The sequence below is a fragment of the Larus michahellis genome, chromosome 2 (assembly GCF_964199755.1).
Source record: "Larus michahellis chromosome 2, bLarMic1.1, whole genome shotgun sequence".
NCBI classification, from domain to species: domain Eukaryota; kingdom Metazoa; phylum Chordata; class Aves; order Charadriiformes; family Laridae; genus Larus; species Larus michahellis.
The window spans coordinates 72027735-72050773 of record NC_133897.1 but is presented as its reverse complement, the minus strand read 5'-3'; positions in this window follow the sequence as shown (position 1 = coordinate 72050773).

The following is a 23039-nucleotide window of genomic DNA, read 5'->3' as shown; positions in this document are numbered from 1 at the left end:
AAATGTCCCTCCTGCTAGGCAGCCACTTCAGACTAATTTGGGCTACAGATTTACTCTGTGCAACTGAATGATTAAATTATGAGTGAGACATTCTGTTGCAAAAAAGAGCGGCACCCTCAAGGCTTTAGGCTGACACGTTCACCATAGAAACACAGAGAGAGAAAAATATTTGTTTCATTAAAGTTAAGACTGTTTTTCACCATGACATAACCTTAAAATGGAGAAATTCGCTCATTAAAATAGAACAATTTAAGAACAGTTAGTTCCACAGCATGATGCACCCCACAATATTACGCCAAATTATAGGTTAAGAAATGTTGCAATTGAAAAGGCTTAAAAAGCTTTAGCATAAAAATTAATTCCTGACTTTCCTTGTCTTCATTCAGAAGCTCTGAAAGGTTACAGCTGAGTCAAAGAAATCCCTTAGATGCAGGATAATACAGATTAAATACAATAGCTAAGATAGTGTGACAAGAAGATATCGTCCCAAAACTGTCTGCTTCTTTTCTTCTCCTTTTCTTAATAACCTACAAAAATTGAATTGAACTGCAATTGAATTGAACTGGGAATTAAAAAGACACATTTGGAAGTGTCCAGTGGACCTGCAGCCCAGTGAGTGTGAAAGAGAATTATTTCTAGTATTCTTAAGGAAACACCAAAAGTAAAGTCTACAAATTCCAAAGCCTTTCTGTTTTCATCCAACAGTGATCCTCATGCTCACTGAATCCGGAGGAACAGAGCAGGTTCTCATATGGCTTTCAGGGGAATGAGCACGGCACCATTCCGGTATTAAATGAGCCATCCCACAATTTAACCGATTCATACGGAATATTCATGGGAGAGGATCTGAGAGCTGTGGGATGACAAGCACTAAAAAACATTGGGAGAGGCATTCACTGGGGTCACTCACACAGCCTCACCAGACCGGGGAGTTGGTGAGACAGAGGTCAGCTTAGGTTGACTGCTCCTCCTTCTGTCCTGCTGTTCTTACTGACCTGAAGTTCCTCCTAGCAATAGAGAGACTTAAAGCCTGGAAACGAGCTGGGGGTCATTAGCAGCACGTGATCTGTCGGCTCTTCAGACACCATCAGCGAGTGGCCTGCAGACCATGACTTGGGACTTGCAAGGGAACCAAAGGAAAAGGAAGCCAAAGCTTTGTTTATACATAAAACTTGCACCACTTTCAAGAAATCAGTTTAACATGGATCTAGGTAAACCGGTACAAACATCTTAATTAGATGCGCATAAACCAATTTAATCCTTTGCTTAAGTCAGTTTACAGTGATTTATCAATGCTAGCTAAAAAGAGTGAGTGTAAGGATTACACTGGTTTAAATGTCTACATCAGAGATATGCACCGATTTAATTAGATTGATTTTAAATGGATTTGATTATGTAGATGCAACTTTCCATAATTTCATTGGCTTATTAATATCATAGTTAATTAGAGCAGAAAAGGTATGTGGAAAGAAAGAAAGATCTTGTTTTAGAGTAAAAAGGGGTTCGTGAATAATTCATTCTCTTTATTCTTTTTATAGATATTTGATAAAAATACTATTTTTGATTTTACATCCTCTTTTCTTTACAAATCTAATGGCATTATTTTCATGCCAATTAGACATATTATACCAATACCAAGGGCAAGCCTTGTGTTTTTATGTCAAGGTGGCTAATTTGAGATGGCTATCGCAATGTAAATTCCTAGAGGTGACAAGCACAAGTATCCAAGGTCGGCCTGAGTGAAGTCAAAGCCTTGCCACTGTCCTGAGAAGTTCACAGTGTGAGTACAAAATGAGGCAGATACAGGTAGATGGCGGAGCCCACACAAACCATTGCACGGTATCGGTCAGCATGATAGGCAGAGATCTCAACTGTCGTCTAACAGTTACCAGGTTCTGAATAAATCTTGTGATAAGGAAGAGTTTTAAAGATTAGAAGGGGGATAATGAGGAGTCGGCGCAGAGACGTTTTTACTGGAGAAGCAACTCCTGGAAGGAGTACTGGTTGGAAAATTTACAATCTTTTGATACTGAGCATGAGACATTAGTATGAGGATGGTCAGCTTGAACACTTAAGACAGACAGCCCACATTCAGTGCAACGGGGAAATGGGAAACAGGGGAAGAAAAAGGGATGGGGTCAAAATAATGGTCAAGGATCGCTGGCTCTCTAGGAACATCCTGGATGAACAAGAGTAAAGAGGCCAGATAAAAGGATCTTGCAGTGATGCAGATGCAGGAGAATTTTAGCAGCGTGACATGGCACAGAGGTACCATGCAAAGACAACATACGTGACTTGGCCACAGGCAGGAAACAAGAATATAAAGGGAGATGTATACTGAACATGATGCCCAGATAGCAGCGTACAGGTCTGAGTAGAGGCTAACATGGCAATAGCTAGAGTGAATCAAAAGAGGCTATGAAAAGAGTTAAGGAACTCTGTGTTTTTTTAATCAGTTGAGTTTGAAATGATAGCTAAGAAAGGTGTAAGAGCCAGAGTGGCTATGCTTGTGAGGTTGTCAGGCTGGGACAAGAGATACCGACCTGTGAATTGCCCTCAATCATGTGATTTATGGATGGCTTACGGGTCAAGGAAGCTCAAGATGGGGCAGTGCCCCAACCTTTGGCCAAGATGTGGTAGTTAGAAACTGTAGCAAGAAATGTTTCTGTTGAGTGTAAGGCAGGACAGCATCCAAAATGCAATTAGAAGAAAACAGCTCCAGGCAGTGGTTGGCTGGACGCATAGGTGACTGTAGGACCATAGGAGGATGGGGGAGGGGAGGACAGAGGGCCTTTACTTGAAGAGACAAGAGCAGTCAAAATTCAAGGCACTTCCTAAGGGGGGTTACTGGACATCTTTCTGCAGGGAGAGGAAAGAGCCAGGGAACAGTGAGAAGAGGGTAGACGAGATGGATGGAGGGGCCAGAGGGGAGGATGAAACACTCCTGCATTTTAGAAGGACAAGAGATTGCAGAGGAGGAGACAGAAGCGAAGGTCAGACGGTTGAAAAGCTGCTCTGTTTTCACCACTTTTCTCCAGGGAGGCTGGAGTGAGATGCTGAATGTCAAGAAAAAGGCAAGCAGGAGGAAGGGAGGGTTTGAGAGGTGAGTCAAGAAGTGAGGTGAAGAAGCAGCTGACACCACATTCCATCCAGTCAAGCTAAAGTAGTGGAGTGATCTAGCTGGGAAATCACGGACATTAAGAAATGTGAGGGTGTGTGGGTGGTTTTGGGGGAGGGAAGTGCCAGAGTCACCTAGAAAGGAGTTTGGTCCAGGAGCAACGGCAAGGGTATAAGCAGTAGGCAGGGGTGGCAGGCGGCCACGGGATGGAGGGTGTTAGGTCTGGACTTGACACAAATGGGGAGGAAGACACGAGTAGATACTGTGAATTTTCAGTGGCAGGAGGGAAGGGGCAGAAGGTTTGGAGAGAAGCACACATGGAAACTGCTGGTAGGTCAGGGCGAGAGGGGACTCTGCCAAAATGAGCGCCGGCATGTCGACAAGGCTGCGAGGAGAGCAGTCACAAATTTGAAGCTGATGTCTGCGGCCACGGATCTTTCCTCTCCCCTGCCTGCATGGAGATGCTAACCCAGTGTGATTAAATTATTTCACATTTCCTCTATGTGGAGGCAGTTTCCTCTTCCTCTGCAGCAGCGTGCACAGTCGTCCCTCTAATTGCGGCAGAAGGGCTGTCGTACTCTGCAGGCATGGAGCTTGCACCCTTTGGAAACACAACAATGCTCCAGGATCAAAGCTTGCCAGGGTCCTTTTTAATCAGTATCACTTTATAGTTTGGGGGGTCTGTCTTCACATCTCTAGCTTTAGCCAGTTGTAAATAAACACCTTGGAAACCTGAATTAGGTGTAAACATGATTATTCTGTGAAACAAAAGGACTGAGAGGTGTGAACTGCTTTATATGCTCCCAGAGGTGGCTAAGCCTGACACTTAAATGGCAATTTAAAAGTCAGCATTGGTATTGGTCAAAGCTGATCTTCTTAGCTGAAGGCCCCGGTTAGAGCACGTACCCCACAGCTTCACGCTGCCATCCCAGGACATAAAGCCCCATATTGAATGCCTCTGGCCCCGCTGTCACAACCTCCATCTTCTTCCCAACCGCTCCCACACATAGTCAGTCATGATGCCTGTGGCGTGGCGAAAACGGGGTGACAGCAGAGAACGGTGACCAAGCAGAGGGACAGGAAGAGCACTGAACTGGTTGCGTTTCACAGGTGAAGTCTGGTTGCAACCAGAGCTGTGCGGGGAGCTGGGGTTCCCCCAGGGATCCAGAGGGGATGCTCAAGATGGTGGCCCTGGCTGCGGCCGCCTCCCCACACCAGGGTCAGGGCTGCACCCCTGGCAGGGGACAGGGCAGAGCGGTGTCACCCGCTCCTGAGCCACAGGTGGTGGCTTGTTTGTTTTCGACGGGAGTTTTGTTTTCCTCCTTTGCTCCTCTTTATTCCTTGTGTTTAGACGCTGTTTTTCACATGTGCCTCTGTTAAGGCTATATTTAGGGCTTGTTTTCTAATTTGGCACTGCTTAGTCTCTCTCGGATAGATTTTTTTTATTTTTATTTTAAGCGTTTGATACCTTTAAATGTGTAAATATCTGGCCTAATTGGAATGCCTAAACAGTCACTTCCCAAACTGCCAACATGTTAAAATCTGTTGATGTGTGCAGTCCCGAAGTTACCATGGTGACTGCCTCCATCGCCAGGGAGACACGCCAGATCCCCTTCAGCTTGTGGAGGGCATCCCTCTGCCCCAAACTTTAGGGAGCGTGATAATTTCCCGCTCCCGAGGCTGAGCTTGCCAGGCTATAGCTGTGTCCTGCTGGTGAACAGGAAGGGGAGGGAGCCCTGGCCTGCTCCCAGGCTGGAAAGGATGCTCGTACCCCCAGGTCCCGCTGGACAGGTGGTTCAATCTGAGCAGCCCAAGGGTGGCATCACCACCCATCGCCCTGGCTGGGGCAGGACACATGCGGGAGCATCATGGGATAATGAGATATATCTGAATTTCGTTCACAAAAGGATGGGAACCACCTCGAATAAGTGAGAAGGTCTATCCCTGTGTGTTGGTGGGTGCTGGGCAACGGCACAGAGCAATGGGGAGAGTCTCTAATTGCTGCCCAGGGGGTGCTGTGCCTCTCACCGCCGCTGCTGCTGGGGTGGCTGCAAAAGGTTGCAGGGTCCACCTCCCCATGGCAGGTCCACCTCCAGTACGAAGGGATGATCCTCTGAAAAACCTCAGTACACTGTGGGAGAGACGCTGTTAATAAATACTTCTTCGTAACAAACAGCAACCACCTTTGTATCCTTCAGTTTGTTCTCCGAGGCAGCTCCTTCTAGAGCAATTTCCACAAGCCTTTTTTTCTTTGCCCGATAAACTATAGTTCTATGCTACAATAAGGGTGTACATGTGGGCTTTAAATTTTTTTTCCTTTTGTGGTAAAGTATTATGCGAGGAAGATGATGTTTGCAGTTCCTTTTTCACATCCTTTTGTCCTTCTTTAGTCTCAGAGTTTCTACCCCCAAAGGGTCTGCAACTCTATTGCAAGAAAACATTTGGAAAGGGGCTGGAGCACGTGCTGAGAGTTTCCTGGACTGAGGCTTCCATTGAAAACACACAGGGATGGACCCAGAGCTGACATCCACAGTTTGCAGCAGCTTGCTGGGTATGGGGATTTGTTTTCATTTTACATTTGAACAAAATCCAAGAAAAGCAATGTGGCTGTGCAGAAAGGTTTGCCTTTTGTCTTGCTGCTTCTGTGAAACTGGCCTGGGCTTTCCGTAGAGAGCGAGCAGTTTTTATGATACAGTGTCCAACATCAGACAAAACATATGAGAACTTTGTGCTTTTAATAGCTTTGGTACTCCCACCATCTCTGACAATTGCAATCCATGTAATCATTAGGTTTATTTATATATATATATATTTATATGTATGTGTGTATACTTATATAAAGCCACTCATTTTCACAGCTGGACAGATATAGTAATCGAGAAAGTATGCTCCAGCAACAGTCACTCTCTGCTCCTGTTTAATATCCTCTCCAGATCAATTTTGCTAACATCAGCATTCAGAAACCATGTCAAAAAGCCTCCCTGCGAAACCATGTATTTGCTTAAAATCCATAAATATATGTTTAGAAAATAAATAACAGGTTGGGGTTGAAGTCTGAGTTCTGCTATTTAAAAAAAAAATACAACTGCACTTTGAACTTTCCAAGTATGTGTGAGTCAAGTTTAACTCCGCAAGAATGAGGATGAGAAATTAAAAGATCACTGATATTTTCATGAAAAAGAATGACTCCAGCCACGAGTGCCAGGAGCTGTTTACTCTTATTCATTATGGGCAGCTACTGACAAAAAGTTGGGGTGACAGTGAGCCAAGGTCTAGCTGAACGGGAGAACTGCAGCCCATTCAGCACCTCAGCGACCCAGGAAATGCTTTTTTTCATGCTTCTTGTATCAGTGCATTTCTGTTAGTCTAGTTTAAGTGATGTTTGCTACCCCAAAACTCAACAATGCTCTGTCATAATTAACTTCCGTTAAGGATTATGGCAGGTTCTTGACAAATTAGCTCTCTTTGACAACGGTCACATCAATACACGCTGGTAGCATGTAAGGAGGAGCATGTAAGCACTGTCCCTTGCAGCCTGACCAGCTCTGGTCTGCCTTTTGACTCCAGCACCAAGGGAGATATCTGTGACGGGTTTCAAAGGACTTTCTCCGTTGCTGTGAAAGCCTTGTCTAAGGTGCACGGGAAAAGACAGCATTTCTCTTCATGGGATGGTGGGTCGTCCATTTCGTCTTTTCCTGCAGTAGTCTTGGATGCCTTCACCTCTAGCCAGCACTCTCGTGTGCTGTTCTCCGGGTGGTTTATTACAGGTCTGTCTTCTCAGGTCCTGTAGCCTTAATAAGCATTGCTTAAATAGTTTGTTCAAAACCCACTCAAGATGCCACATCAGTTGGGAATAGTGGTGCACTGTTTTCCTAAGGGGATCCCAAAAATTCCACCTATTTGGGCTCTGAGTTCCCCCAAGCAGAGGGTTCTCTCCCATGCACGCAGAGTGCTCTGCACAGAGGTGGCTCAGTACCACAAGGAAAAATTATTGCAGTGGAGAAGGAGCATCTGCAAGCCTAGTCAGAAAGAATACTGCTTATTTTCCTCTGGAAAAAAACCCCAACATCAAAGGACTTTAATAGTGTTTAAGTAATGCTTTTTTAAATGCGGAGATACTTGTTTTCTCACTCATTTGTAACAAAACCTATTACATGTATGACAGTGCAATCCATCATAAACGCAATGAAACATGTAAGGTGGGAGGAGAAACTCATGACATGTTTTTAATAGACATTTCTTCCCTTCCCCCTCCAAACTGAAGGTATTTGTTATGACTTTTATTTAAAACGGGGAAAGGGGAGAGGGAGGGGAGTATGTTCTGAATTCACTGGAGAAGAAGGAAGATTTGTTTTATTTTATTTTAGTAGCTCCAGGCTGCCTTTGAGTAACTGGGTATTACAGTCCTGGTGCATCTCTAATTAATAAGATCAACTGCCCCTGAATTTTCTTTTACAAACTAATTTAGATATGTCAAGGCTGCAATTATTTTGAGAAAGATCTGACTCTTTGCTTATTCATCTTTCCTCCTACTCCCTGAGAAAATAAAACTGTCAGCTTAAATGCCCTTTGAAGTCTGTTTTAGGTACTTGATTGAAAATTAAATACTGCCCTGCTGCTGGTAAAGCGGTCAAGGTTCCTGTTCTTTCTTTCTTCCCCTCACCCCCACCCTGTGATTTCCAAAGGCTAATGAACCCTGAGATCTGGCTTATTTCCAAATACAGCCTAGCATCCCTGTGGTCAGCTGGGCCCCTGCCACCGGCCGTGAGGGACGTCGAGGGTGAGACGGTGGCACCATTGGCGTCGATGGCAAAGCACCCAGCTCGGCTGCGCCCGGGGTGGGAAGGGTCCTCCGGCCCCGTCTGACTTCCCAACCCCGTGCAATCGAGCTCTCCCTTAGTCCCAGAGAGCCCTTAGGTTTATGGGGAATGGCTCTGAAAACTTGTAAAGATCAAACTGTTTATTGGCGCGAGTGGTTTACTTTTATTCGGCAGCGTTTGCAGAGGCCGGGCAGCGAGGGGGTGCTGGTCCTCAGCCCAAGCATGTGCTTATATGTCACGTGCCTCCCGAAATCCTAATCCAACAATCCCTGCTTACTGGGAGCCTCCAGAAAGAAACAAGGGAGGGGAGAGAAGAGGGAGGGAGGGTTGGGGGTCCCACTTGTTAAACCCGATCGGTCAAGCTTTCGTCTTCTGGCTGAGGCTGTACAGCTGGAACAGTCCCCTCGGGATGCTGAAACAACAGGCCTGGGCTCGGCTGAACGCTTGTGCCTCGTAGGGATGGAGCAACAAGGCAGGGCAGCGGCTCCCTCACCAACACAAGGAACGGGACTGGCTAGCGGAGAGAAAAGCTACCCATGCCTGGGTTTTACAAGAAGGGCTAGTTCTTGTTACAAAACAAACTGAACCCCTTTAAATGAGGAGAAGCTGCCTGGGTGTGGTTTTGTTTTGCTCAGGCTGGGTTTCCTATTCAGGCAGCGTGACTGCACAGCGCCCTGCCTGCCATCCTGGGAGAAACGTTTGTGCCCTTCCTCCTTGTCCCTTCCCTCCCAAATTCAAGCAGGATCAGCAAAAAGCCTGGCAGGAGGCACGCTAGCAGGCGAGCAATTCTTGGATGCAGCATCAAGCATCTTCCACCCTAACCCCTGCCAAGCATGATTTATAACTTAGACTTTATTTTCTGTTGACAAACAAAGACTTTTCATAGAATCATAGAATGTTTTAGGTTGGAAGGGACCATAAAGACCATATAATTCCAAAACCCTGTCATCTAATTCCAACCCGCTTCCCACCAGGCCAGGTTGCTCAAAGCCCCATCCAGTACTTTTCTAGAAGGCGAGTTTTTGTCAGAAGCTGACAGAGCCTGACTGGAGCGTAGCAAGCTCTCAGCAGAGCTTTAACCACACCAATTCATTTATTCGGAGGTCTCAAGCTAGCATTACATTCAAGGTGATGATAAATGCCGTCTGGCTGGAGCGGCGAGATGGGAACTTCTAGCCCGGTCCCGTCTAGACCAGGGTTTGTTATGGAGAGAAAGTCACAAAGTGGGGACTGTGGGATCGCTCTGCACGGTGGTGCCGTCGCGGGGGGACTCTGGGCATGTCTAAAGTGCAAGCCTGGCATCCCGCCCCCGCTAAAGCTGCTGGAAATAACTGGAGAGCTCTCTTTCAGCAGGCTCCAGGAAGCTCGTAACCTGAACGCACATGGGCTGCTGGTAGCCAGATAGTAAAACACACTAGATTTTGTTTTTCTTCTTCAGATGTGAGAGTTTCAAGGCTGCATTAAGGTGAAGAGCAAGGACATGGCTGTAACAAAAACATGCTTTTTCTTTGAGCCCGGATTGGTGTTTCCACTGTGTCCGGCTCCATGTACCAGAGTGGGAGAAATAGGCACAAAATTAATATAATATACACACATATTTGCATAGCCGCGTATGCAATGTGCTACCTGTGTAACATCCATGCCCATACAGAGCAGAGTTAAATGTAAGGCACACAGGGTAAAATGTGTTACCGATGCAGATGGCACGGTGAGCGGTTCCTTATACCCTGATCATAGCAACCACGCACTATGTGGAGAAACTTAACATTTAAAGTATACTGACAGCACTTGGCTCTGGAAGGCTAGACAAGCAAAGCCCTTGTAGGATGCTGTTGCACATTTAGCTGTCGAGTCTGTCTGTCATCATCGTCATTTACTTTCATTTGAAATTTTGTCCCTTTGTGCTCCATATTTTGAACAAACAGCGTGAGAATACCGATAGCGTGCTCCATATTTTGAACAAACAGCGTGAGAATATCGATAGCGTTTTGTCATGATCCCATTTCATAGCTGAAACTGTATTTTAAATACAGAAGGGGACAGACAAGGAAAACGTTAGTAGGTAATGTGTGAAGACCACCTTCAGGCATATCCACCCTCCCATTCCACGCTCTCACACTATAACTCCAGTCCTGTCCATTGCAAGGGACTGCGATAGCACATTTCATTGAACTCAAAGTTTTGGCAAATGAAACACAAGCCACTTTAGACCCATTTTCACCACTATTTGTTTCCAGTTATAGCAACATAGCTACTCTACCAAACATACTACCCTATCATCCTTTCTCACTGAAGCTAATATTTTTATGCCTCAATGCAAATAGAAAATAATGACTTATTTACAGGCATTTTTCAATGTGAAAAATACCGTAACTCCCTGTTAGTTTGAAATGTTATTTTTTCCTCCTTTCTGACTATGGTTTTAGGAACTTAAACTCCAGCAATGTGGCATTTTCCTATCCTTGCAGATGGTGGTTTGCCTGTTGGATGGCTACAGAGCAGGATGCCTCACAAGGGCGGGCTGCTGACACAGACCTGCACAATGCCAGAATGAAAGTGGCCTTGCAGTTTATGTCCTTACAGGACGTTATTTTCAGTCATTGGAAGCCTTTGGTAAATATTTTCCATTTTGACAGAAACTTTTCCATGTTGATCCAAAACATTCTGATTTTTGCTAGGAAAGGGTGAGAAAAAGCATGCCAATGAGGGTGAAATTTTTCTTCTCTAACCTATTCGTCTCCTGTCTTCACCCTACCCCTCTATTTTTCATCGGGAACTTATTTTTGTGCACTAATATACATGCCTTAACAGCTACACTACAGATAGTGCGAGGAAGCTGAAACTGCTAGGAGAACCTCAGCCTTTTCATTTCCTGAAGTATATTTAATTTTAGGAACATCACCGGTGCTTTTGCATTTATCATATCTGCTTTGAAAAAAGGAGCATCCAAACTTTTTGTTCCGCAAAACAATGCGTTCATCAAGGCTGCTGTGGATCACAAATACACGCATACACACACACACATGCACATCCCTTTTAACTTTGCATTTAGGCCTGCTGTGATTGAAAGTGAGTCATCTAAAGTGACACTCTTGAAAGATCTTAACGGCTCAGCAACTGCCATAGAAACAGGGAGCCACTACAAAGAGGAGAGTTTCTGACCACGTGGGCCTTTTAGGCCTGTAGGAAGAAACACACGCTTTGCTCAGGGCTAGATCTTGAAACAAGCTGGGCTACCATTCAGTCAAGTATTATAAGCCCATGCTTGATTTGCCTTCAAGCAAAAAGGGGGTGCTCAATGACTTGTGCGAAGGGCTCTCATGAACATCACTTTATTTTTATTGAAGTCGGGTAAATCACTCCTGAGCACAGTTACTCCCCTGCTTGGGGGAGCAGGCTCTCCATACTTCTTATGTGTCTAAAAATAATACATAATTAAATATATATTTGTGTGTTCCCGTAATCTGTGTTTTAGGCTGTCATGTATATTATCTTTGTACATCAGACCATGCAAGTTATTTTTAAGTCCAAATTTTTCTGCTCTTTATCCCATTCCAAAAACAATAAACAAAGCTCATGAGGGGAAGGAATAATAAAATATAACCTCCCTATAAACACAGGGGTATCATTCCGCCTGAATTCCTCTCCTGCCTAACAGCCACCCCAGAGCTCCCCTCCTCCCTCCTCTCACAGCTCATGGACCGTCCACCAGATGAGGCTTTGTCATCCAGTAGGAACCAGTGGGCGCTTATACATGTTGTTCTGCACTACCCTCCGCAAGGCTTTGCTTGGCTGAAAGCGGTTTTGAAACCACTGAGACAGTGTCTGACCATGTGGTCCGGCTAAGGTCACAGCCGTGCCATGTAGGATGCCCATACAATGGATGTGGTGCTCGTGCTGCCAGCTCTCTCACCTCTTCCCAGTTGGTACTGGGAACGCCAGGTACAGGGTTATGAGACAAGTGTTTCACCTTAAGAAACAAAAAAAATTCTATCCTTCCCAGTTGTGGGAAAAAAATGGAGACGCAGCCCGGACCCACTGCCTCAGAGAAGCCAAGCACCCAGTGAGAACCCAGCAAGCGACACCATGTTCCCATCTCGTCCGAGAAAGGTGCATTATTTAAGCTGCATTTAGCAGATGTTGGCTACAGCGTTGCTGTGAAATGTACGCAGGACGAAAATAGCTGCGATCGTATTTCCTCCTGTTTGCCTCGTAGGTGGGGAGATGTGGGAAGATTCTTCTCTCTGCTGGGGTCGCAGCAGTGCAATGTTTGTTGTCTTCTGCCTACTGTCATGTGCCCCATAAAAGCCAAAAGAGGCCTTCTCCCTATTGAAAGAAGTACTTGGCATATTTGGAGCACATGCTGACACCAGTTGCTTTTCAAAGGCTCTGTAAATTCCAGCTCACTCTTCTATCCCATTTTCCATTCAGAGACGCAGCAAGGGGCATTTGGCAGACCATGAAATAAAACTGCACGTGCTGTAATCCTTTTCAGGGTGAGGCTCAAGCTCTCGCTCCCTCTCCTCCCTCCCTCTCCTCCCTTTCACTCCCGGTCTCTTTCTGTACAAGTGTGACCAACTACAGGAGCACCTTGCTTGGATTAGACAAGGTCATGGAAAATGCTTGGAAAATCTAGGGCTTGTTATGAGCTAAAGGAGCAGCAATACTGACCTTACTAGTTTTAATAGCACAAGGGTTTAATTCCACCCTATGAGCTGTCTTTTGCTTCCTCCCCCTCCTTCTGTTGCTAGCCAAGGTTAACTCTTTGTAGGCTTAGGAAAGCTTGGCTACTTTGTCAGACATAACAGAAAAATACACAGTGTTGAAATCACCGTATTATACTTGCGGACAGGCAGAAAAGGCAGCTCTGTGATTTGTGACTGAGCTCAGCCAGGTTTGCAGTAGATGGGCTGAGCGCTTCAGTGCACTCCTGGATTAATTTGATATTCCCCTTTTTGGCACCGAAAGAGCCCACTGCCCCACTTGGAAGATAAACCATGAGAGCAAAGAGGATGCTTCTCAGCTTCAACGTCTGTCAGGTCTTACCCTGCAAGGGGACCTTTGGAGTGCACCAGTGCAAAAGTGCTGCAGAACGAGGCAGATGAAGCGATCCTTAGGAAAATCAAAGGAATGGAGAGAGAGACTTTGTGCCAATAACTCATGAGCTTTAGGGACCAAACCTACTTAGTTATTTTAAATTGGCTTTGTTCCTTTGACTTGGTTTCTCACTTAGGCATAGCTTCGTGTGTGCGGGTCTTTTAATTTTAGGCTTCTGAGAAAAAAAACCCCAATCTGGTTTCCCAGTGTCTATTTTCCTCTGCAAGGTTACAGTTCTACCCATCACATGGGTCAGTGCTGTCGGCTCTTCCTGCCCCTCCCCTCACTCCTGCCTCCAGCCACTTGCTCCCATTCCCCTTCTCAGCTAGAATGCAGGCACGATGGGTGCTGGAGGCATCAGGGGGGCAGTGGGAGCAAGGATGGAGAGAAGTGGGAGAGGGGGACAGGCTTCCCCATGTGGTACTGGCAAGTTGTTGTGTTGGGTCATCCCATCAGAGCCATCCCCCGTGACATTAATGATTTATCACTGCACAATCATTTGCGTTCACTGAGCCCACCCATGAAGGAAGTCACCGTTGTGCAGGGTGATGAAGGTCCTTGCCCCAGAGAGCTGATATCAGGAAGCGAGAGGTGGCCGCAGGCTCATGGATGGGTAGAAATCATCCGTGGGAGAAGCAGCTGCCAGGAGATGCACTGAAACACGACCAGGGCAGCTGGGAGGTGAAGGCACAGATCAAAAGAAAATGCAGAAATGCCTATGAGGAAAGGGAAGACTCAGGAGGGAAGGATGAGTTAATTACCTTAATACCAGCCAAGTCGTATTAGAAGGGGTGCTTTTATTTTGAGTAAGTAGCTTTCCGGTATATGACCCTGGCAAGACTTCCTAGCTTTATTTCTCTAAATTGAATTCAAAAATCCATTCTCAATTTGCTTTCAGTAACTTGGAGAGAATTCATATCTAGATGCAAACCTCATGGCTTGGTCCAGTCCCTTGTGTCTCTCTATCCATTTATTTAGTTTTCAATTTATAGCTTTCAGATGTGAGCAAGGGATAAGGCAAAGTTGTTTTGTTAACTTAGGCCCCTTTTAGCTGTCTTCCTATAGAATAGTCTTCAAATACATATTTGTACATATTTTCTTTCGTTTAGAAACTCATAGAAATAAGTTAGCAAACACAAACACATTAAAGAAAATAAGTCATATTTCTCCACATACCTTTAAACCAGTTCTTCGTATCCAGAAGAGGTATCAGTTTTAACTGCCCCAGTTTTTAGCCAAGTGACATTAGAGAAGCACAGAAGCAACAATGATGAGCCCCAAGGTGTGTTTACTTAATGTCGTTGGAGATACTCTAAATCCATGCCCACTTTGTCTCCTGTAATTCAGAGGAGCAGTGTGGAAAGGGGAAGTGAAAATGCTGAACTCAGCAAATTTGGCACAAATTTGGGCAAAGGATCAAAGATTCTGTCTTTATGGAAGCCAGCTGATGAATACTTATCTTTCATGTAGCAGATCTCCTTTTTTCCTTTTTCTTCTTCTTTTTTGGTTATTGTTGTTAAAAATGTGAAATAGAAAATAAAAACTTTCTCACCAGCCAGAGCATGATTTCCACCAGCACGTGAAGGTTTCTTTGCCTGGGCCTTGTCTAACAACCAGTAAATATCCAAACACATCATTGTGCCAGATAAAAGAACAAGGTAATAATACCGTATGAAATCAGCCTGGGCAGCTAGCTAATGAGTTGGCTTTCTTTTCTTTCAGAACTACGGGAATCAAATTCAGTTCTGCGCTGGTATTCACTGTCAAGTGGCCTACTTCAGATTTTAATGATCTCTTGAGACCCTGGCCTGACCCAAAATGTTGTTACAACTTGGCCCGCCCCTGTATAATAAACTATAAACCTGTCACATGGTGCCCCTCATTCAGTAATTAGAAACGTCCTAAGACCAGTGTTAAGTACTGTGCCTAAAAACAGGCTGAGCAAATGCCAATTTACAAGGGATTCATGGTCAAGGTGCTGAGTGAATTGCTGGCTGAAGAGGCAGACCACAAAAAAGAAATGAAAGGCAATCTTGCTAAACTCCCTTTGGGGAAATTGCAGCAGCCTCCCCTCTGCATAATCAACAGCTGCGGGAGCAAAAGCATTGCTTGTCTGCTTTCCTACCAAGTGGAAAGCACATACTGTATGCATCGTGGAAATGGACAAGATATATAGGGGTATAACGATGCTATAGATAGAAAACATTTATAAATGGCTAGTTGGATGTTACTTTTCAGGCAAAGAACCAGGGAAATAAGAGATTGATGCAGAAAAGTGCCAAAATATGCTTACAAATTGAGGAGTAATGAATATACGCTCTTGTGACTATACATTATGAATGTAGAATTAATTTATATTGCATTTCAGCAATCTTATACCCTACTCTGCACTTAATTATACTAGATAAATACCTGGAGTGAGGAATGCGTTGCTGACGCTTGCAGCCGAGGAAGTCTTTTGTCATAAAAATATGGACTAAATTTTTGCAAGGTGGAGACAGCTTTAAGTATTTTCATAGTTAGCTCGATCTCTACTGCTATTTCTCAGTAGACTGTTAACACCCTACGGTTCCAGAGGCTTTTCTGCTTGAAGCCCTTGACACTTACACCCCACCTCACGTCGGCGAGGTCAACGTCAATTAGCGATGCCGCACCACCTTTTTTACCCTGGGCAGCTAAGCCGGGTCCACGTATTCGAGTCAGACCAGGTGATGTGTTTTGGTTCCTTTCTGTTCCTTTTTAACACCTCCTCAAGCCACGGAGGCGTCCCGCCGTGTTGCAGCCGCAGCGGCACGTGCAGCAGGACAGCCCTGCAGGGGGAAGCTGCTCCTCTTCCTCCTTGCTGCTGTGTCTCCCAGGCACAAGCTTCCGCCAGGTGCTCTAGCATAAAAGCAGTCCCCAAAACTTGTAAGAGTTTGAGTAGAACTGCTTTGCCATTTTATATCCTCATTCCAGGAGGTTTCCTGGTCCCCCAAGATTGGGGAGGGATACCCCAGGTAGTGGAACAACCTCCGATAATATCAACGCTACAACTCTTGCCTGGGAAACCAAGCAGAAACGTTCACAGGGCCCCTTGCAAGGCATCATGTCCTCTGACAACAGAGAGTTAACTGCATTAACCCCACTAATCCTCGTAACAAAAAAGACCCAAAATGCCCTCACAGAGAGCAAAAGGCACTGGTTGGAAATGTATGTATTAAATCCTTACAACTTAGCAGATCGGGAACAAATCCTTTCGTGCATCTTTATACCTTATAAAGATGCGTAAGGATCTCGCACATGCAATTTATTATTCCTTTTTTAGGTTGCCTCTGGGAGCGAGGGAGGCGGGTGCAGGCAGGGCACCTCCCTGCGTTTGGTGGTGTGGACCTCCGAGAGAGCTTGGGGCAGGCTTGTGAGCAGGATGGAGGAAGCTGTTGGAGGGAAAAAGGCAGTTTTTAAAGCCTTCAGCAGCGGTTGTCCCCCAGCTCGGTGAGCGACGTGTGATGCAGAGCAGGGCTGTCGTGCCTTTCCATCATTCTGCCACTCAGCTTCAGGAGGCGGGGAGGAAAAAGCCCCTGCAACCCTTCAGCCAGGAGACACGGTTGTGCATCATCTGTCAAGCTGCGGTGTACACCGCCACTCTGAAACCCTGCCGGCAGGCCTGGCCACGCCGGTGTTGTGGAAAACTTGGAAACTGCAGAGAGACTGTTTGTTCTCATTGCCCTGGAAAGTGGAGCCCGTAGGAAGAGGCTGCTGTTTTCCGAAGTAATCCTGTTCAGAGCAGTTACCAAAAATGGAAGATAAAATAAGCATGTATAGGATTCATGTCATCAATCTCAGATGACTACTTGGGGATGAAACGAAAGGGTTGGCTAAATGCATTAAAATATTTTTTCCCTCAGTAGCAGATAGATAGATTATGGTTTGAGTAAAAAAATAAAACCACCACATGCAAGGTTTAAGCGTGCAGTAGATACAAACCAGCTCTCAAACCTGGTATGTAAATCATCTTGCTTTGTTTTTGGGCCCGTTGCACATCTGTCACTCTGGCATTAGTGGGATGGGTTTGATCCCACAGACATGGCATCAGAAACCTTTCCTAAGCTTCCAGAGGCTTTTCTGGGGCCTCTTGGTGACAATTTGCTGGGAAGTCTTTCACAAAAGAGCTTGGTAAACTGATACAAAGTTGAGCTGGTGGTTTCCCCTAACAGGATTCCCTGCTGGAGAAATGTTTAGAGCTGGGTTTTGATATGATCTGATTTTAATACGCCACTTGATTTGGAACTGGTATCTTTTATGTGATCTAATTGCATTTCTTTTGTGATAGTTCTATGAATAATGTTAGAATTAATATCCTTCAGATTAGCAACTGCCCAGGGTAGTACTTAATCTGCTTTTAATTTGAATGAGGGGATTCAAAAATCTTGAAGTACATTTTACACCATTGCCCTCTGGGTTTGGTCCCTTTCCCAAGGTCATCATTCGCAGCGGTATCAGAGACTAAAAAGGTCACTGATAGGACAGCTCTTGTCTATCAGATGACACTGAGTTGGCACACAGAGATGCCCAGTTCTAGCTGACTGAAAAGAGGGTAGACACAGTGATGGAGAATGAATGAACGCATTGAAATAACACCAATTCAATCTGCAGTTGGCAATTCTCTGAAGCAGCCAGCCTCAGGAGTTTGCTTGCCGCTCTATCCAGATAACCCACCGAGAAGTCCACAAACTCAACAGCATCTTCATGGGGAAACAACTTCAGGTGTCTTATTTTGGGATCACCAGAAACCCAGCACAGATGGAAGACAACCACACAAGGGGAGCTTGTGTTTCCTGCCTTCTCCATACTGCCTCTTTCTCCATTACCTGCTTGAAAACAGCAACGTGTGTCTCCAAGTCTAACCACGTGCCATCCTTCTTGGGTAGAAATCATTTGCAGGAATACTACATAAGAGAAGTACTGCATTATTCCTCGGGTTTGAATGCTCCAGAGTTGGAATTAGGTGCTTCACCCTCAAGTAGGTCAAACAGGTCCCCAGCTCATGGATCCAAATGATAAGGTGGATGGGAAAAGGAAGCAGGGGTTACACGATACGTGGGTTTAATGGATGTTTAGATTGGCTGTAAATGTGCGTGTTTGTTTAGAGTTACCAGGATATGAATCAAAGAAATAAAAATAGCAATGCATTAAGGCTTAGAGAACTCCTTGGGAAGAAGCAAATTAATATTTTTAAATGTAAATATTTTGACCTAGCCCATTAGTCATGTTCTTGTGCTACAGTGTGAGAGACCTGAGTTTGATGTGGTAACTCGTCTCCTGTTTTCTGCAGGAACAGCACATTGTGCTTCATCCACCGGCACCTTGTCTGACTGATTAAGTAGTGCTATTTTCCAGGTGACAAATATTTGTCAAAAACCCGTGCTTTTCAGAAAACTCATGTATCTTCAAACTTTCCAGTATTAAGCAGCACATCAGTCTCTCCCTGGGTTATCATGTTACCCTGCAAAATAAAAAAATAAAAAAAATTCAAAACTATTTTTTCCCCAGATTTTCTCTTGTTGGTGTGTGGCACTGCCCTGAGTCAGCCAGCAAATTCCCAGTCTTGACTCTTTTGATACCTTTACTACTGTTAGAAATTGCTGTAGACATCAAGAATATGTCTTCATTAAATCAGTGAGTTTCTTTCTCCCTCTCTACTCCTTATAATTCCCATGGATTTACTTAGCTCAGATTTTTAAACAGGGGTGATGTTTAAAAAGTTTAGCAAATGATTAATAGATGTCAGGACACTAGAGGCATAAGAGGCATGTTACAGATTGTTAAAAAACATTATCATTCAAAGATGTCAACCTAGTCCTCTGTCAATTTTTGTGATACTGTACCATTTTATAACAATTTATTTTTTTATTCCAATATCTTCCTAAAATATTTACAAATATAAAACTAATACTAATGTTTTTGCAATGATTTATCAAATTGTTAGAACTGATGATAATTGGAACAATTAGCTGTGCTAACAGGTGTACGTCCAGAGAGATGATTGCAACAACTTACTTTGTTTGGCTCTGGCTAGCTTTTCTCAAGAGTGCTGCTAAGCCAGAGGAATCACCTAGTTTGAGCAGGGACAGTCCCTTGTCCCCCTTGTCATGGTATTAAAACATTGTGGTTGGGGGAATGAATGAGTTTCATAGAATCTTCATGGTTGGAAAGGACCTTTAAGATCATCGAGTCCAACCCAACAACCTACAATCTCCGGTTTTGTGCCTGTTCCTGGTCCCCCAGGCAGAATTGAGGTCCAGCCTGAATGTTGTTTCCTCCTGCTTCGTCCTTCCTTTGTGACTTGCTACTTGTGATGCCCACAGCGCACTTTGGGTAGCACAAGCCTTGAAACACATTCTTCTGGTTACTTAGCGCCGTTAATTAAAGGAATGAGCACACTGGTGTCTGCACTGGGCTCCTTATCTCTGCGGGAGCAGTTCGGGCTGTGGATGATATCTCTCTGTGAGCCGTGTTGCTTGTCAGTGCACGATGGCAAGAACTCGAAGTGCCTAGAACAATTATTATAACCATGAGCATTGCATCTTAGACTTAAAATCTGGGACTGTAAAAGAGGCATTGCTGGGGTGTGGTTGTCCCAGTTGTTGGAATTTCCTTTTTCCATTGGTCTGAAAAAAGTACGAGACCATGATACGAAGCCTGTCTGCTTCCTCCATTTCTGCCTTACAGAACAGCTATTGTCAGGAATGTAGAGAGTTTTCTTCCAAGGAAGTAATCTAAAGAGGTTTATAATACTTGTAGATGTAAATTTTTTATATGTCCCCAGATATTCTGTAAAGAATACATTTTATAAATGCTAGAATAAATAATGGAACTGTGAACAAAAAAGGCATGGCACGTCGCAGCTGCATGCTTTGCCAACCTTTGTCTTGAGTGACCCATTCAAGGAGAAACGAAGCAAAGACTTCTTTGCCTGGGCTCACTTCCAGTCATTTGGCATTTTAACTATATTTAGGCTAACCCTCTTTCTGAAAGTTTAAATTCTTATAGAATGTATAGACAAAGAAACAGCAGTAAGAAAGAGAATAATACAGTAGCTATATCTGGCAATAGAGTGCTACCAAAATTCTGGCCTACTTAATGTCTTTCTAATTTCTTTTTTTTCTTAAGTCTTTCTTGGATGCTTATCGATGTATGGAAAAAAAAAAGACAAATTTCTGTATTTATTGAGAATCTTGCTGTAGTATAAAAGATATTTTATTTCCATTGCCTGCTCCTGACTGGCTGTTAGTTCACTGAGTAACAGTAGACTGACTCTGCCTCTTTCTGCCCCTTTTTTACTCTTTCTTAGAGACGTCCAAAATTCTTATTGAACTTACTTTGTCTGAGCTTAGTGTTTCACCTAAGAACTTAGTGAACTGTACGATAAAAGTACTGGTATTGAAAATTAGATTGAAGATTCCCGTGGGATAAAAAATGAGCAGTTGGAGATCGAGCCACATCATATGAGAAGACAAGAAAAAAACCAAGAAAGTTTCAAAACTGGGCTACTATAGACCATTATTGACCAGTGCAGGAAGTCAAATGTGTCATTTAACTCCAGATGCTATATCAAATCACATGAATTTTACCACAGCTCTGAAATCTCCTTCCCAGATTGCCTCTCTCTCTTATACTGTCCCCCAAAGACTTTGCCTGCCTTTGAGGTGGCATGCTGATTTCCCACTGGAGTTATAATTCAAATGAAATCACGTCACGGTGACACCAGCACAATTAAATCATAAATAAAGGCCATGACATGTATTTCTAAAAGCTATTATGAAATAGAGAGAGAGACATATAATGTGCATTAGATTGTTATCTAAAAGGGTTTTTTTAAAAAGCTCAATTTAAGTCAAAGTAGGTTGCCCATATTTACTACCCTTCCATTCTAATCTCAGGGTTTAGCAAACATGAGCCTGTGTTACCCTCTCTATTATATAAATAGTAAGACTGAGATATTAAATGTGACTTTTTCCTGGTCAGAGAGCAGGGGGCATGGGAATGTTTCAGATCTCAAGTTCCTCAACTCCTCTAACCTCTCTGTTGCATTGACATGTTTCCATAATTCCTTCTTTAGCTATAGGCTAGAAGTGATCAGGGCAATCCTTTAGTAAATCTAGAATCCTACCCATTCTGTTCCCGCTAGGGCTGTTCTTCAGCTCTTACGAGCACCCTTCCTGTCCATTACCTCCCCAAAAGTACCTGGGCTAATTGGAGGTTTTATCGTATCAGAAGCAGATTCTATAAAATCAGACATGAAATGGAGTCTGTAGGAACACAGTTACTGGCATTAATGAGAATTAATTCTGGGGGTCTAGAGGCAGCCAAACCATGCACTGTGCTCAGCTCAGTAAAGAGCACCACATGGCAGAAAAGGGAGGGAAAAACCACTCTCACAGCTCTTCCCCTGGGGAATTAGGAGTCTGCATGGGACATCAGCCGGTCCCAGATCCTCAGGAAACGGCTTGAGCTTTTTTTATTGCCATGTAAATAGTGTAGAATACTCCCGTGCCAGATGCCATCTTTTCCTACCACATTTTGAATAGGAGAGGGGCTGTGTTACTGCCATTTGGGAAGGGATGCCTCTGAAGGAAATGCTGGCATTCGCACCACAGCGCGGGCTCAAGGCACGCAGCAAGTGTGGCGGCTTGCGATGATGCATGCGACGATGACGTCGTGGGAGGGGAGAGTTAACTGACATAGACGTATGAAAGTTTGGGCTCTAGACTTACTGTTTTAAAGCTTATCTTTGTCTCCTAATCCGGCTGATTAACTTTCCACGAGTATTTCATTTCCTAGGCGAACTTGAGTTTATTACATTTTTTTCTCTGACTCTGGGTAGTGAATGGCAAGGAATCAACCAGATTAAAGTTATTGCACAAATAAAAAAAAAAACACCTGTCTGGCCATGACTGGGAGATACAATTCCTAACTGGCAAAGGCCCCGAGGAATTGAGACTCTGAGTCTGGGGAGTCTTAACAACAGGGCAAGTGGGGACATGGAGAACAGAAGCTGCGACTCCACAGGTTCACGTTAGCCTGGAGCATGTTGTTGTGTCAGCAACATCGACAGACGGCACAGGAATTGAGCACGTTTTGGCACCGACCCTGCAATGGCTTGGGCCTGCACTTCAGCTGCACGGAGGAAAGTTTATGACATTCAGAGTATGCAAAAGACTTTATGGAAGAGAGGCATTTTTTTCACCCAGAAACAGGCCTTGCTGCACAAATTTTTGTGCCTCAGAATCTCAAGCAGCGGCAGAGTTAAATGGAATCATATTAATAAGCATGGATAATCTCATCATCCAGGGCCGGGCTGATGGCAAAGCAGCTCCAAACACATGCGATTGAGTAAAATTTTCCTTTAATTAATTGGATTTGATTAAATTTCTCATTTAGGGGCCAGAGCAAAAGAAACAGACCAAAGACAGTGAGTAACTTTCTTGCTAAGCAGGAGCTTTGAGTAATAGCTGTGGATGTGAGAAAACGGGTTCTCCCTGCGTTAGGTGGGAAAAGTGTTGTTCTGAATGTAGGAGCGCAAGGGCAAGAACCCACTTTCTCATGACCTTTCTCCTTGTCCTGACCTCCTCCTTTTCTGAAAGAGAAGACGAAAATTTTGACCCCTAAATGGCTGTTCTGACGCTGTTACATTTCTATTAAAAAAAAAAAAAAGTTGAAAACTTTTAATTTTTGTTCCCAGGAAGGGTGAAAACCAATTTCAAGGCCTTGAAAGCTACTGGGAAATGGAGCTGTCAATCTCCAGCCAGCTTTAGATTATGGTCTGTGAACTCAGATGGGGGCATGTAGCCACTGATACCATCCTTGTCCTTCCTTACGCGGGGCTATGCTCTACTCAGAAACATTGAATCTTGATTAAAATCGCTTATAGCCAGGTCCTGAAAAATCCCTCAGTGAGTGAAACAAGCAGTTGCTTTTATTATCTTGCTAAAATCGTGTGTGACACGGGGAGGCTTAAGTGGATA